Below are 16,234 nucleotides of genomic sequence, written 5' to 3'. Positions count from 1 at the left end.
GGACCCGTCCACAATTTCTGCCAAAAGTGGTTTCATCCTTTCATATAAACCAACCTATTGTGGTGCCTGTGGCTACTACTGACTTGGAGGATTCCGAGTTACTTGATGTGGTCAGGGCTTTGAAGGTTTATGTAGCCAGAACGGCTAGGGTCAGGAAAACAGAATCTTTGTTTATACTGTATGCTTCCAACAAGCTTGGTGCTCCTGCTTCAAAGCAAACTATTGCTCGCTGGATCTGTAATACGATTCAGCAGGCTCATTCTGCGGCTGGATTGCCGCTGCCAAAATCAGAGGCCCATTCCACTAGGAAGGTGGGCTCTTCTTGGGCGGCTGCCCGAGGGGTCTCGGCATTACAGCTGTGCCGAGCGGCTACTTGGTCAGGTTCAAACACTTTTGCAAAGTTCTACAAGTTTGATACCCTGGCTGAGGAGGACCTTGTGTTTGCTCATTCGGTGCTGCAGAGTCATCCTCACTCTCCCGCCCGTTTGGGAGCTTTGGTATAATCCCCATGGTCCTTACGGAGTCCCCAGCATCCACTAGGACGTTAGAGAAAATAAGATTTTACTTACCGGTAAATCTATTTCTTGTAGTCCGTAGTGGATGCTGGGCGCCCATCCCAAGTGCGGATTGTCTGCAATACTTGTAAATAGTTATTGCTAACTAAAGGGTTATTGTTGAGCCATCTGTTGAGAGGCTCAGTTGTTTTCATACTGTCAAACTGGATATAGTATCACGAGTTGTACGGTGTGATTGGTGTGGCTGGTATGAGTCTTACCCGGGATTTCCAAAATCCTTTCCTTGTACTGTCAGCTCTTCCGGGCACAGTTTCTCTGGCTGGGGTCTGGAGGAGGGACATAGAGGGAGGAGCCAGAGCACACCAGTATCCAATTTCTTTCTTGAGGTGCCCGTGTCTCCTGCGGAGCCCGTCTATTCCCCATGGTCCTTACGGAGTCCCCACTACGGACCACGAGAAATAGATTTACCGGTAAGTAAAATCTTATTTTTTTCTTTTTTTTTGTATAATAAATCCCCAACATTGCTAGTGTGTGAGCAGGGAATCCAAAGGGATAACCACAGTGTGTACTTAAAGCTTTAAGAACTCATTGCACATACAGATGTGTCTTCCCTTGCTGCATGTGTACGCATCACGGGTGCAATTATTCGCTCCTGTATGCCACTCAGTTGCTGGAGCGTGCACACCATGCAATCCCATACCTCCCAACATGACCCTCTCCAGGAGGGACACAATGCTCTGCTTCTGGATTTTACTCTTAATCTATGATTGCCGTCACCTGTTTTGAACAGATTAATGGATAAGAAAGATGATCAGCACAGGTGACGGCAATCATGCATTAAGAGGGAAGTCCAGGAGCAGAGCATTCTGTCCCTCCTGGAGAGGGTCATAGGGGTCATACCGACCAGTTCGCAAACTGCGGTTCATCGATGCGGTGCGAAGGAGTCGGAACTGCGCATGCGCGGCACCCGCAATGCGCACGCGCGTTGTTGCCCAGTGACGGCCGTCGCCGGGCAACGACCAGAAGAAAGAAAAAAGTGATCGCTAGCGTGATCGCAACAAGATTGACAGCGGGGAGGCGTTCCGTTGCGGATACTCATCGTTTTCCGGGCATGGAGATCCGAAAGCAGGCGTGTCCAAGCGTTTGGAGGGCGGTTGTCTGATGTCAATTCCGGGACCTTCATCGCTGGATCCATCGCACAGGGTAAGTAACTGCAGGGCTAGTCTTGTTCTGCACAAAAGTTTTTTAGCATAGCAGGGCTGCACAAGCGATCGCAGCCCTGCTATGCTAAAATACATTCCCCCATAGGCTGTGTCTAGTTGATCGCACGAGCAGCAAAAAGTTGCTACGTGTGATCAACTTGGAATGACCCCCCATGTTGGGAGGAATGCAATCCTATGACTCACGGGAGCGCATGCAGGCGCCTGCGCACACCCACAGGCACGCTAGTCGCCTCAATTGAGTCACGTTTGTTGCGGCTGAGCCCTGACTCATCTTTATGTATTATTACAAGATAAAATAAGAGTCTGATATAAGTAGCCACACATACACCCATCAGCCATAACATTAAACCACCTGCCTAATATTGTAAAGGTAACCTCCAGGGCCGGACTGGCCATCTGTCACCTCTGGCAATTGCCAGAAGAGCCCATGGCCTGTTTAGCCGATCCAGCTGCACAAAGAGCCGGGCAGCCTTCTATACGCCCGCCATCCAGCCCGATATGCCTGTCAAAGAAAGATGAGGGTGTGCCATGTAGCCAGGCCCCCCTGACCCATGGTACGCCCCTGTGAGCAGTTGCTGCGCCCCCTGTTACGCATGCAATCAAAAGCCAGGACTGAAAAGCAGTCCCAGACCGTCCCTGGTCACCTCTCATGCCTCAAAAACAGTGTATATACAGTAGTGATGAGCGGGTTCGGTTCCTCGGAAACCGAACCCCCCCGAACTTCACCCATTTTACACGGGTCCGAGGCATACTCGGATTCTCCCGTATGGCTCGGTTAACCCGAGCGCGCCCGAACGTCATCATCCCACTGTCGGATTCTCGCGAGATTCGGATTCTATATAAGCAGCCGCACGTCGCCGCCAATTTCACTCGTGCATTGGAAATGTTAGGGAGAGGACGTGGCTGGCGTCCTCTCCGTTTATTAATCTTGAATTCTTGATGCAAAAATATTTGTCCTTATTGCTTAATTGTGGGAACTGGGGAACAGCTGTATTATATAGGAGGAGTACAGTGCAGAGTTTTGCTGACAGTGACCACCAGTATACGTTGTCTGCCTGAAAATACTCCATATCTGTGCTCAGTGTGCTGCATATATCTGTGCTCACACTGCTTAATTGTGGGGACTGGGGAGCAGCTGTATTATATAGGAGTACAGTGCAGAGTTTTGCTGACAGTGACCACCAGTATACGTTGTCTGCCTGAAAAACACTCCATATCTGCTCAGTGTGCTGCATATATCTGTGCTCACACTGCTTTATTGTGGGGACTGGGGACCACCAGTATATTATATAGGAGGAGTACAGTGCAGAGTTTTGCTGACAGTGACCACCAGTATACGTTGTCTGCCTGAAAAACACTCCATATCTGTGCTCAGTGTGCTGCATATATCTGTGCTCACACTGCTTAATTGTGGGGACTGGGGAGCAGCTGTATTATATAGGAGGAGTACAGTGCAGAGTTTTGCTGACAGTGACCACCAGTATACGTTGTCTGCCTGAAAAACACTCCATATCTGTGCTCAGTGTGCTGCATATATCTGTGCTCACACTGCTTTATTGTGGGGACTGGGGACCACCAGTATATTATATAGCAGGAGTACAGTGCAGAGTTTTGCTGACAGTCAGGCCCGGCGCTACCCGCTCAGCGAAGGGATGCAGTGCAGGGAGGCGCTGGGACGGAGAGTCTCCCCTGCTGCTGCTGCCAGTGCTGTGTCTGTCACTGTACGACAGGCACTGGCAGCGGGCACCTGCAGCATGAAAAGCTTCCTCCCTCCCTTCACCTGTGACAGCGCCGAGTACGGGACACAAGGGGGCGGAGCTACACGGGCCAGAAGGGGGCGGAGCTACACGGACCAGGCTGCTGTACAGAGGGAGACTGGCTTAGGTAAGTGGAGGGTGAGAGAGAACTTGAAGTGTGTATGTGACGTGTGTGTATATGGTGGGTGTGTATGTGTGTGTATATATGTGTGAATTGTGTGTGAGGTATGTCTGTGCGCGCGCTTTATGGACGCTACTACTGGGGGGGCATTACGTATAACGACGCTACTACTGGGGGGGGCATTACATGTAACAACGCTACTACTACTGGGAGGGGCATTACATATAAGGACGCTATTACTACAGGGGTGCACTACGTATAAGGACGCTACTACTACTGGGGGGGCATTACGTATAAGGACGATACTACTACTGGGGTGCACTACATATAAGAACGCTACTACTACTGTGGGGGGCATTACGTATAAGGACGCTACTACTACTCGGGGGGGCATTACGTGTAAGGACGCTACTACTACTGGGGCTGGGGGCATTATGTATAAGAATGATACTACTACTGGGGTGCGCTACGTATAAGAACGCTACTACTACTGGGGGGCATTACGTATAAGGACGCTACTACTACTGTGGGGGGCATTACGTATAAGGACGCTACTACTACTGGGGGTCCACTACGTATAAGGACGCTACTACTACTGTGGGGGGCATTACGTATAAGGACGCTACTACTACTGGGGGCATTACATATAAGAACGCTACTACTACTGGGGGGCGTTACGTATAAGGACGCTACTACTACTGGGGGTGCACTACGTATAAGGAAGCTACTACTACTGGGTGGCATTTTGTATAAGGATGCTACTATTACTGGGGTGCATTACATAGAAGGACGCTACTACTACGGGTGGGGCATTACGTATAAGATTAATAAGATTGTACTACATTGTGGCGTAATTTTAAATGGGGGTACTACTGTGTGGCCATGCCTCTTACTTGTGAGACCACAACCCTTTTCCCGGCGCGCGCTAAAGGAATATTGGAGGGCGCAAATTTATAGTTTGCAGGGGGGCGCCGAACACCCTAGCACCAGCCCTGCTGACAGTGACCACCAGTATACGTTGTCTGCCTGAAAAACACTCCATATCTGTGCTCAGTGTGCAGCATATATCTGTGCTCACACTGCTTTATTGTGGGGACTGGGGACCAGCAGTATTATATAGGAGGAGTACAGTGCAGAGTTTTGCTGACAGTGACCACCAGTATATATAGCAGTACGGTACAGAAGGCCACTGCTCTACCTACCTCTGTGTCGTCAAGTATACTATCCATCTAGATTCTATACCTGTGGTGCATTTTAGTTTTGCAGTTTGCTGACAGTGACCACCAGTATATATAGCAGTACGGTACGGAAGGCCACTGCTCTACCTACCTCTGTGTCGTCAAGTATACTATCCATCCATACCTGTGGTGCATTTCTGTTGTGCGCAGTATATATAGTAGTAGGCCATTGCTATTGATACTGGCATATAATTCCACACATTAAAAAATGGAGAACAAAAATGTGGAGGTTAAAATAGGGAAAGATCAAGATCCACTTCCACCTCGTGCTGAAGCTGCTGCCACTAGTCATGGCCGAGACGATGAAATGCCATCAACGTCGTCTGCCAAGGCCAATGCCCAATGTCATAGTAGAGAGCATGTAAAATCCAAAAAACAAAAGTTCAGTAAAATGACCCAAAAATCAAAATTGAAAGCGTCTGATGAGAAGCGTAAACTTGCCAATATGCTATTTACGGCACGGAGTGGCAAGGAACGGCTGAGGCCCTGGCCTATGTTCATGGCTAGTGGTTCAGATTCACATGAGGATGGAAGCACTCATCCTCTCGCTAAAAAACTGCAGTGCCACTCCTAGATGGGCCAGGTGTTTGTGTCGGCCACTTGTGTCGCTTAGCTTAGTCACACAGCGACCTTGGTGCGCCTCTTTTTTTCTTTGCATCATGTGCTGTTTGGGGACAATTTTTTTGAAGTGCCATCCTGCCTGACACTGCAGTGCCACTCCTAGATGGGCCAGGTGTTTGTGTCGGCCACTTGTGTCGCTTAGCTTAGCCATCCAGCGACCTCGGTGCAAATTTTAGGACTAAAAATAATATTGTGAGGTGTTCAGAATAGACTGAAAATGAGTGGAAATTATGGTTATTGAGGTTAATAATACTATGGGATCAAAATGACCCCCAAATTCTATGATTTAAGCTGTTTTTGAGGGTTTTTTGTAAAAAACACCCGAATCCAAAACACACCCGAATCCGACAAAAATTTTCAGGGAGGTTTTGCCAAAACGCGTCCGAATCCAAAACACGGCCTCGGAACCGAATCCAAAACCAAAACACAAAACCCGAAAAATGTCCGGTGCACATCACTAATATACAGTAGCTGTAATCATGATTAATCAGGGACCACACAGGTTCCACTTCCTGATTGCTGATATAGGCATAGTTGCCTACCCTCCTGCATTCTGCAGGAGACTCCCTGAAATAATAGCAATCTCCCTCACTCCCTGAACAGTCCATCAATCTCCCTGATTACAATTTACCCCCATTATGTAGCTGTTACATTCTTGGGGATAAAAAAGAGATCAGAGATACATACCTTCAAATGTGATTATCCCTGTATTGCTTATAAGGCACAATGATCCCTATGGCTACATTCATTTTAAATAAGGTTTATCGTGGTCACTTACAGTATATGGAACATCTTGTAAAACACAATGGGGTATATTTACTAAGATTCGTATTTGTGTCGATTTGGTGGGAGATTAAATACGAATGACATTGAATGTGTGAATATGCAACTTTTTGAATTTTTTACGCCTCATTTACTATGCTGTCGTATTCTGCATTTTCGTCTTTTCCAATGTCGATGTCATTCGTAATTTGGGTTCCCCCATATTTTAACAACCAGCACCGGGCTCTGCGTCTGGTCCTGGTGCAAAAAATACGGGGGACAAAAGACGTAACACCAGCACCGGGCTCCACTAGTCAGAGAGATAATGCCACAGCCGTGGGACACTTTAATATTGGTCCCTGCGGCCCTGGCATTAAATCACCAACTAGTCACCGCTGGCCGGGGTACCCTGGAGGAGTGGGGACCCCTTAAATCAAGGGGTCCCCCCCTCCAGCCACCCAAGGGCCAGGGGTGAAGCCCGAGGCTGTCCCCCCCCCCCCCCCCCCCATCCAAGGGCTGCGGATGGGAGGCTGATAGCCTTGTGTGTAAAAAAAAGAATATTGTTTTTTGTAGCAGTACTACAAGTCCCAGCAAGCCTTCCCCGCAAGCTGGTACTTGGAGAACCACAAGTACCAGCATGCGGGGGGGGAAACAGGCCTGCTGGTACCTGTAGTTCTACTACAAAAAAATACCCCAATAAAAACAAAACCCACACACCTTGATAGTACAGTTTTATTAAACATACATGCACACTTACATTCATACATACTTACCTATGTTGACACGAAGCAGTCGGTCCTCTTCTCCAGTAGAATCCCGGGGTGCCTGTAAATAAAAATAGGCCAAATGGTATAGTTCCAACAAAAAGAAATAAATGCAAATAAAAATGAGTGCTGATTCATTTTCTCAATGTAAAACATGACTTTTACCATATTCCCTGTGTGTGTAGGGTGGCTCCGGTGGAGCCCGAGCTCCAGGCTCCAAAAAAGTCAGAGGGCGCCCACCACTCCCTCTGCAGACCACTGTACTGGCAGCCGCAGAACATGAGGAGGAGAAGCAGAGGGGCGCACACTGAATCGGACTCAGAGACTAGGGGCCCAGATTGATCAAGCCTTGGAGAGTGATAATAACTTGCACAGTGAAAAAAGTACCATTCAGCTCTTAACTGTCATTTTTCAAACACAGCCTGTAACATGACAGTCAGGAGCTTATTGGTTGGTACTTTATCACCATGCAATGTATTACTTTCCAAGGCTTGATAAATCTGGGCATAGGTATGGAACAGGGCAGGCCAGAGGCGACAGCAGTAGATACTGATAGCCAGCACATGCCGGAGCTCTGCTGCCCTCTTTATATGTTTCACTGTCTGCTTGTAGCTGTGCAGCAGGGTTACTTCTGTCCTGCTACACCACTCTCTGCCCCGGCTGCTGCAGCACCTCTCTCTTTCATGGAAGCTGCAGCACGTCTCTATTTCCGATGTTGCAGCACCTCTCTCTGCCCCAGCACCTCTATTTGCAGCAGCTGCTGCAGCACCTCTTTCTGTCCCGGAAACTTTGGCCCTGATCTCCACAAGGTCTAGAACCAGCCCTGTCACTAATTTAGGATTTTTATATATTGTTTCTTTTTAAATGTAACATGCCACCACATGTTGACTAGGCCCCCCATTCAGTACAAGGGAGGGGGGCGCCAAAACATATGCTTGCTCCAGGCAATATGGCGCCTCGCTACACCTCTGTGTGTGTAGAGTGTGTAACTGCAAATCACGTTATTGCAGCCCTGCCCCTTCTGTACAAGGCTGCCCATTTATGTCATTGTGCAGCAGGGGGCACTGCCATGATGACATGATTCTCCCGGGCATTCTGGGAAAGTAGGCAAGTATGCGTGGAATATAGCAGCTCCCATTTATGGTATAGGCTGGCATATGCCAATATTATTTAATACAGTTAGAACATGTATCCAAATAATTGCTGATACAGATTGAATGCTGTGTTCAAAAGCTTTAACAACTTAAATAATTCTAAAGTTATGTTTTCTCTGTATATCTCAAAGATTCCGATGCATTTTTCCACCGGTGGTGCGTTTTTTGTTTTTTTAAAGGAGAGATATAGGGTGCGGCTATATATCACATAACCAATGAATGATGAGAATGCTAATAATTAGAACCCTTATCATAACCCATCTAAGGAATGCAATCTTGACCTAGGATTTCTAGACTTTAATGTTTTTCTTTCACGCAGCCTATCTATCCTAGCATGCGCTACTTCCGTTCTATAGACTTTCCTGACTTTACATCACATAATGGAAAAGCTAAAGGAATATGTCCCTTTGGAACTATAATTCCGTTTTACATCTTTCTCTAAAAGGGAAACGTCTAACCATTTCTTCCTGCCATGGGCTCTGCAGTTTATTGTTAATCTTGTTAGTTTCTTTTTCTAATCTATTCCAAAAATGTGGTTCACTTTTCCAACCTCATAAAGAGTAGTGTGTAATTTCTTCTGAGAAAGTAAGGACAATCTCAGAGCGCTACTTCATATGCTGCCCTATGGTATCTACAGAGCGGTGTGTTTGACTATTTCCATAAGTTGTTAGGCTGTAGTCAGCCACGGGTTGGTATCATGTCCGCCGGTCACCATATCGACATCGGGATCCCAGCATTTAGATGTCCGGCGGTGGGGCAAGGCGCAACGAAGCCCATTGCTGTTGCTGGCTCACTGCATTAGCCACACTTTTGGCTCGCCACAGGTTCTAATCCCACTCTGTGGGTGTCGTGGGAATATTCCCTGTTATTATCGGCATGACGACTGTCGGGATTGTGAGGGGGGTGGGATGTAGCCGTCGGTATTGTGACTGGCGGACTCCGGACTGCCGGTCACATAACTATATCCCGTTAGCCACGTCCAAAGAATAGATGGCATATTATGAAACATAGAACATTATAATGCATTCTGAATTTTTACATAGCCAACATGGCAGAGGAATAAGGTCCTATGAGTGCTGGGAGAAGTCTAGCCTATCTAAATGTAGATTATCAGTAATTATTATTATTACTATTATTATTATTATTATTATTATTATTTCTGCTCATTTGAGTTCCTTGAGCTTTTGCTGCGAACAATGTATAAGAGTGACTGGTGCTACTGTGTAAACAATTTCCTTCCTAATGCCAGCCTTTGGTATGTAATGAATGTCAAATTAAGTAAAAGCCTGTGCCAGCAGATGTCTCTTCCGTAGATTATTTATGAGGAGATACAGCAAAAACTCTAAACTTGTGTAATACACAGCACTGCAGACAAATGACAGTATGACAGTAATAGGAGCAAAATATCTGCATTGCAACACGTTGGGGCTCATTTATGGTTGGATGTAACTCCCTTTTTCTTATTTAAATATTAGGGATGGGCGCAGATCCTTGTGTGTTGGTTTAGGTTTTGGCTCTGGATTAATTTTTGTGTTTTGGCTTTGGATCTGTGGGGGTCATTCCGACCTGATCGTAGCTGTGCTAAATTTAGCACAGCTACAATCACTGACACAGACATGCGGGGGTGACACCCACCACAGGGCTAGTCCGCCCCACATGTCTCGGCCGGCCCCACCACACAGTACAAAAGCATCACCCAGCGGTGATGCTTTTGTACTTGTTGAGTAACTTCCAGCCAGCGCAGCTCCTGAGGCTGGCCGGGAGTTACTTGTCGCTGCCAGGGTCGTAGCGGCTGTGTGTGACATGTCAAAGTCAAAAAATATTGCAGTACACACATCACGTACAAACTACACACAGATGTCCTCCGTGCGCTTACTTGCTCTGCTGTGCGTGCACATATTCGCAATTTGCGTATGGTCGCTCCTGCGGTCCTGCGCATTAGCGCGTGGTATGGGTATTTATGGTAGAGTTTGTGAACGCATGGAAGGCTACCAAAACAGATTACATATTTAATCCAAATAGTGCACATTTTACACATAGCCTCCCTGCACCACAGCAGCAAGTAACAACAGTTTAAATGGTTTCAGAACAAAGGGATTCACCTTTACAGAATAGGAGGGGACAGAACAAGGTTATAAGGTGGTGTTTGGTATCCAGCTGAAGGGTATTTTAAGGGTAACATTCCGGTATTGGTTTGAGAAAGATTGCATGTTCCTGCGGATAGTTATGTGCATGAGCAGAATATAGATATAAACTGTATTTACTGTACATTATGTATGCGGCGGGAATCCAGAGGAGACCACCCACAAGAGCAGTTGGGAAAGACGTCGCCTACCTATTCAAACCGACCTATGACCACTCCTGTACTGTAAATGTGCATTCCTGTGTCCAATGGACAAAGATTACAGTATCTATTGTATTGCTTTTTGGAAGAATTGTATAAAGAGAGCTGCTGCAGGCCTGGTCTGACACAAGACTCACAAAGTTATCTATCAGATGACCGAGGACCGGGCCGGGAAGCGCAAGCGAATCTACTCACGTAGGTACCATTGAATGTAGCCATTTACTCTGTTATATTATATTGTATTGTTTGTATTGTAACCCCCCTTTTAGCAATAATCCACTGTGGTGTCGAAACCCAGCGGTAAAATCACAATTGGTGTCGTGTCTTCATTGCCCTGCTAAGGTTTAAAGTGTATTTTCATTGCATTGCATAACTGTTCAGGGTTTGTGGTGTATCTCTGGGTGTGTACGCGTTGTGAGTACTTTGTACTGTCAGCGCGGCGTTTGTACGCGAAGTCCGTACGCATTACGGGACTTTGTACGCTAATAGCGTACAAAGTGCGCAGAGTGTGTGTTAAGTACAGCGGCCGCAGCGGCTCCATGGTAAAGTGTATTTAAGGTGTGTTTAAGATATAGCTTTCTTTCCTAAGGATATTTCAGCATTATCAATTGGGGGCTCTCCGGTTTTCCACATACTTACTACCTAACAGGTCACAGCAGACTCAATCTATCAGCAAAAGGGTGGACAGAAAGTATCCTACGTGTCACGATCCGGGTATCTGGACGCCATTACTTACCCTTCAGATGCCTCCTAAGGCTGGCTCAGCGTTCCAGGACCGGATCCCGCTGTTCCTGAGTTTCCACATGCAGAATGTCAGAGTGGTGATTTCATCAGCCGCGGCCTCCGCTGTGCCCGCGTGGTTAAATGTGCGCTTGTCAGTCTGGCGTCTCCTGTCTCCTGTGGCCGGCGTCGCCATTACTGTTTCAATTCTCACATGGATTACAAACCAAACTTCCCTCCAAGTGTCTGCATGGGCGCAGCCATCTTGGATTTTGTCATCTGATTATTTCCACCAATCTGCTGTCTGTATTGTTGATTTGCATAATTGCCTAGCCAACCCCTTCCTTGCTGCAGGTATAAGTATGCTGTGCCTGAGCAAGGAAGGCGTCAGTGCTTTGGTTGTCTAACCTAGTTCCAGTTTGTCTCTCTCCTGTGGTTGTCTTCCAGGTTCCAGCTCCTGTCTCCAGACTTCTGCTATAGAGACCCGCACCAGCCTTCCATCTGCGGTGTAGCCTGACTCTCCGATCCATTCTGGACTCACCTGTTTCCAGTTATCAATCACCTGCTTCCAGCCCAGCTTCCAGCAGTGTACAGCTTCTCTTAAAGGGCCGGTGTCCTTTCTGCAGTTTACCACTCTCCACCGGTATTATTATTTTACCGCTCTCAAACTCCAAACTTCATTATCAATCACCTGCTTCCAGCCCAGCTTCCAGCAGTGTACAGCTTCTCTTAAAGGGCCGGTGTCCTTTCTGCAGTTTACCACTCTCCACCGGTATTATTATTTCACCGCTCTCAAACTCCAAACTTCATTATTATTTCATCGCTCTCAAGTTCGTTTATTATTTAACTGGTTCCAGCCAGTATCCACTCCGTACCAACAACAGTCTGGTTCCAGCCAGTATCCACAGCAGCCGTTTTATCTTCAGCAGCCCAGCCTTTCCTGGAACACCAGCTGGTATGATCCTGGGTTCTCTCCATTGCTACAGTCAGGCCTGGTAAGGACTTTCCAACTAGAAGATTATAAGAACTGTCTCACACTACCAGTGCCTGTGGCCCTTGCCACCCTGTAGTACCCAGGAATTGTATTTATCCTCTGTTGACTTTTATGTTTCCTTTTACTGCTGCTGTGTTACGGAGTTTGTCATAATAAACATCATTGACTTTTATCCTGGTTGTCGTGGTCACGCCTTCGGGCAGTTTTTCTACATGTTACTTACATGTCTAGGGGTCTGATACAACCTCCCAGGTTCCGTTACATCTCAGCCCCTACAACTGAGGCTGCCTCCCGTCAGCTCAGGCCCTCAGTTGTGACAGTAAGCACTGACCTAATGAATCCAGCCGGAGACCAGGATCAAGCGACCAGGCCGATGCAAGAACTGGCAGCCCGACTTGAACATCAGGAGGCTGCACAGGGCCACATCATCCGCTGTCTCCAGGATCTCTCTACACGGCTGGATGGGATTCAAACGACCCTCCGTGGACCTGGCACGTCCGGTGCGTCCACTACAGTGACACCAGCTGTAACCCCACCCACCTTACCCATTTCCAGTCCACATCTTCATCTTCCAACGCCAGCAAAATTTGATGGATCTCCAAGGTTCTGCAGGGGATTTCTCAATCAATGTGAAATCCACTTTGAGCTTCTACCTGGCAATTTCTTCAGTGACCGTACCAAAATTGCCTATATCATCTCCCTTCTCAGTGGCTCAGCCCTTGACTGGGCATCACCTTTATGGGAGAAGTCTGATCCCCTGCTATCCTCCTCTACTGACTTTGTAGCTACATTCAGGCGCATCTTCGACGAGCCAGGCCGGATAACATCTGCTTCATCTGAGATTCTCCGTTTACGCCAGGGAACACGTACTGTGGGACAGTATCTTATACAGTTTAAAATCCTGGCATCCGAACTGGCATGGAACGACGAGGCCCTGTATGCTGCATTCTGGCATGGCTTATCAGAACGCATCAAGGATGAGTTAGCTACCAGAGACTTGCCCTCTAAGTTGGATGAGCTAATTTCTCTTTGCACGAAGGTTGATCTACATTTCAGAGAGAGAGCAACCGAGCGAGGAAGATCATCTACTCCTAAATCTTCTGCTCCTCCTCCTCGTCAACCATCTCCATCCAAGGATGAGCCTATGCAAATTAGTCGTTCCCGTCTATCTCCCGCTGAGCGCCGAAGACGTCTCTCTGAGTCTCTCTGTCTCTACTGTGCAGCTCCGTCGCACACTATCAATGCCTGTCCCAAACGTCCGGGAAACTCCAGATCCTAGCTCGCCAAGGAGAGGGCCGGCTAGGAGTAATGATCTCCTCTCCATCTCCTCATGACTGTAACCTCCCAGTGTCGCTCCAAATTGCTCAACGTTACAGGAACGTCATTGCCCTCCTTGATTCCGGAGCAGCTGGGAATTTCATAACCGAAGCTTATGTTAAACGGTGGTCCCTACCCACCGAGAGACTGTCCTCGTCCATCTCTTTGACTGCCGTGGATGGTAGCAAGATTTTTGACGCAGTCATTTCCTTAAGGACTCTTCCAGTTCGTCTGAGAGTCGGAGTTCTTCATTCTGAGTATATTTCTTTATTAGTGATTCCAAGAGCCACACATCCAGTGGTTTTAGGCCTTCCATGGCTCCGTCTCCACAACCCATCAATTGACTGGACGACTACGCAAATACTGGCATGGGGTCCCTCCTGTGCTGAGACTTGTTTAGCCAAAGTTCTTCCTGTTTGTTCTTCCTTCCCCAGGTCATCTGATGTTCCGCCTCCTCCATATCTAGACTTCACGGACGTGTTCAGTAAAGCCTCTGCTGATATCCTTCCTCCTCATAGAGAATGGGACTGCCCAATCGACCTCATTCCAGGGAAGGTTCCACCGCGAGGTCGAACTTATCCGTTGTCTCTGCCTGAGACACACTCCATGGAAGAGTACATCAAAGAGAACCTGGCGAAGGGTTTCATCCGACCATCTTCTTCTCCAGCCGGCGCAGGCTTCTTCTTCGTTAAGAAGAAAGACGGTGGTCTGCGTCCGTGCATCGACTACAGAGGTCTGAACGACATTACCGTCAAGAACCGATACCCTTTACCCCTGATTACCGAGCTCTTTGATAGAGTTAGTGGTGCAACTATTTTCACAAAGCTGGACTTGAGGGGTGCCTACAATCTCATCCGAATCCGTGAGGGTGACGAGTGGAAGACCGCCTTTAACACCCGTGACGGACATTATGAGTACCTCTTCATGCCCTTCGGATTGAGCAACGCTCCAGCAGTCTTCCAGCACTTCGTGAATGAGATTTTCAGGGACATCTTGTACCGCCATGTCATGGTTTATCTAGACGACATCCTCATCTTTGCTAATAATCTCGAAGATCATTGTTTCTGGGTAAAAGAGGTTCTTTCCCGTCTCCGTGTCAATCACCTCTATTGTAAATTGGAGAAGTGTGTGTTTGAAGTTAAAACCATTCCGTTTCTAGGTTACATTGTGTCCGGTTCCGGACTAGAGATGGATTCTGAGAAACTCCAAGCAATCCAGAATTGGCCTATACCCTTAAGCCTCAAAGGGGTCCAGAGGTTCTTAGGGTTCGCCAATTATTATAGAAAATTTATACGAGACTTTTCCACCATTGTGGCGCCTATCACTGCATTAACCAAGAAAGGTGCTAATCCGTCCAAGTGGTCCGAGGAAGCTACACAGGCCTTTCACCTTCTGAAGCAACGGTTCATCTCTGCACCAGTTCTGAAACAGCCCGACACCGACTCTCCTTTTATCATAGAGGCAGATGCCTCCTCCGTTGGAGTAGGAGCAGTGTTATCCCAGAGGGCCAAAGATGGACATCTACATCCTTGCAGTTTCTTCTCCCGGAAGTTCTCCCCAGCTGAGCGCAACTATGCCATTGGCGATCAGGAGTTGCTAGCCATCAAGCTCGCTCTGGAGGAGTGGAGATACCTGTTGGAGGGAGCTTCCCACTCAATCACCATACTTAACGACCACAAAAATCTTTTATATCTCAAAGGCGCACAATGTCTGAATCCTCGTCAGGCCAGATGGGCACTTTTCTTCTCTAGGTTTGACTTTAAACTCCAGTTCTGTCCGGGTTCTCAGAATCGTAAGGCCGATGCCCTTTCCCGCTCATGGGAGTAAGAAAATGAGTCCGAGTCTGCAGACAAGCATCCTATTATTAATCCGTTGGCATTCTCCACGGTAGGGATGGACTCTACGCCTCCACCAGGGAAAAGTTTTGTTAAGCCAGTTCTAAGGAAGAAGCTCATGCATTGGGCCCATGCTTCCCGTTTTGCTGGACATACAGGCATTCAGAAAACCCTTGAATTTATTTCTAGGTCCTACTGGTGGCCAACTCTGAAGAAGGACGTTATGGAATTTATTGCCTCCTGCCCAAAGTGTGCCCAACACAAAGTCTCCCGCCAGTCGCCTGCGGGGCAACTGGTTCCATTATCTGTTCCCCGTCGACCTTGGACCCATTTGTCGATGGACTTTGTTTCCGATCTACCTATCTGCAACAAGTTTAATACCATCTGGGTGGTAGTTGACCGGTTCACCAAGATGGCACATTTCATCCCTCTCACCGGTCTTCCGTCAGCTTCCAAGTTGGCTCAAGTGTTTATACAAGAGATCTTCCGACTTCACGGTCTTCCTGAAGAGATCATCTCGGATCGTGGAGTACAATTTGTAGCCAAATTTTGGTGAAGTTTGTGTCAAGCCCTCCAAGTCAAGTTAAAGTTTTCCACGGCTTACCATCCTCAGACCAATGGTCAAACCGAGAGGGTGAATCAGGACTTGGAGGCCTTCCTCCGTATATATGTGTCTTCCTCTCAAGATGACTGGGTTCAACTCCTTCCTTGGGCCGAGTTCAGCCACAACAATCAATACCATTCCTCATCTTCTTCTACACCATTCTTCATTAATTATGGATTCCACCCTAAAGTCCCAGAATTCCAACCGCTTCCCGCAACTTCTGTTCCAGCAGTGGATGTCACCTTGCGTCAGTTTTCAAATAACT

Source organism: Pseudophryne corroboree, chromosome 12 (genome assembly GCF_028390025.1).
Source record: "Pseudophryne corroboree isolate aPseCor3 chromosome 12, aPseCor3.hap2, whole genome shotgun sequence".
Taxonomy (NCBI): Eukaryota; Metazoa; Chordata; class Amphibia; order Anura; family Myobatrachidae; genus Pseudophryne; species Pseudophryne corroboree.
Note: the sequence above shows the minus strand (reverse complement) of the source record.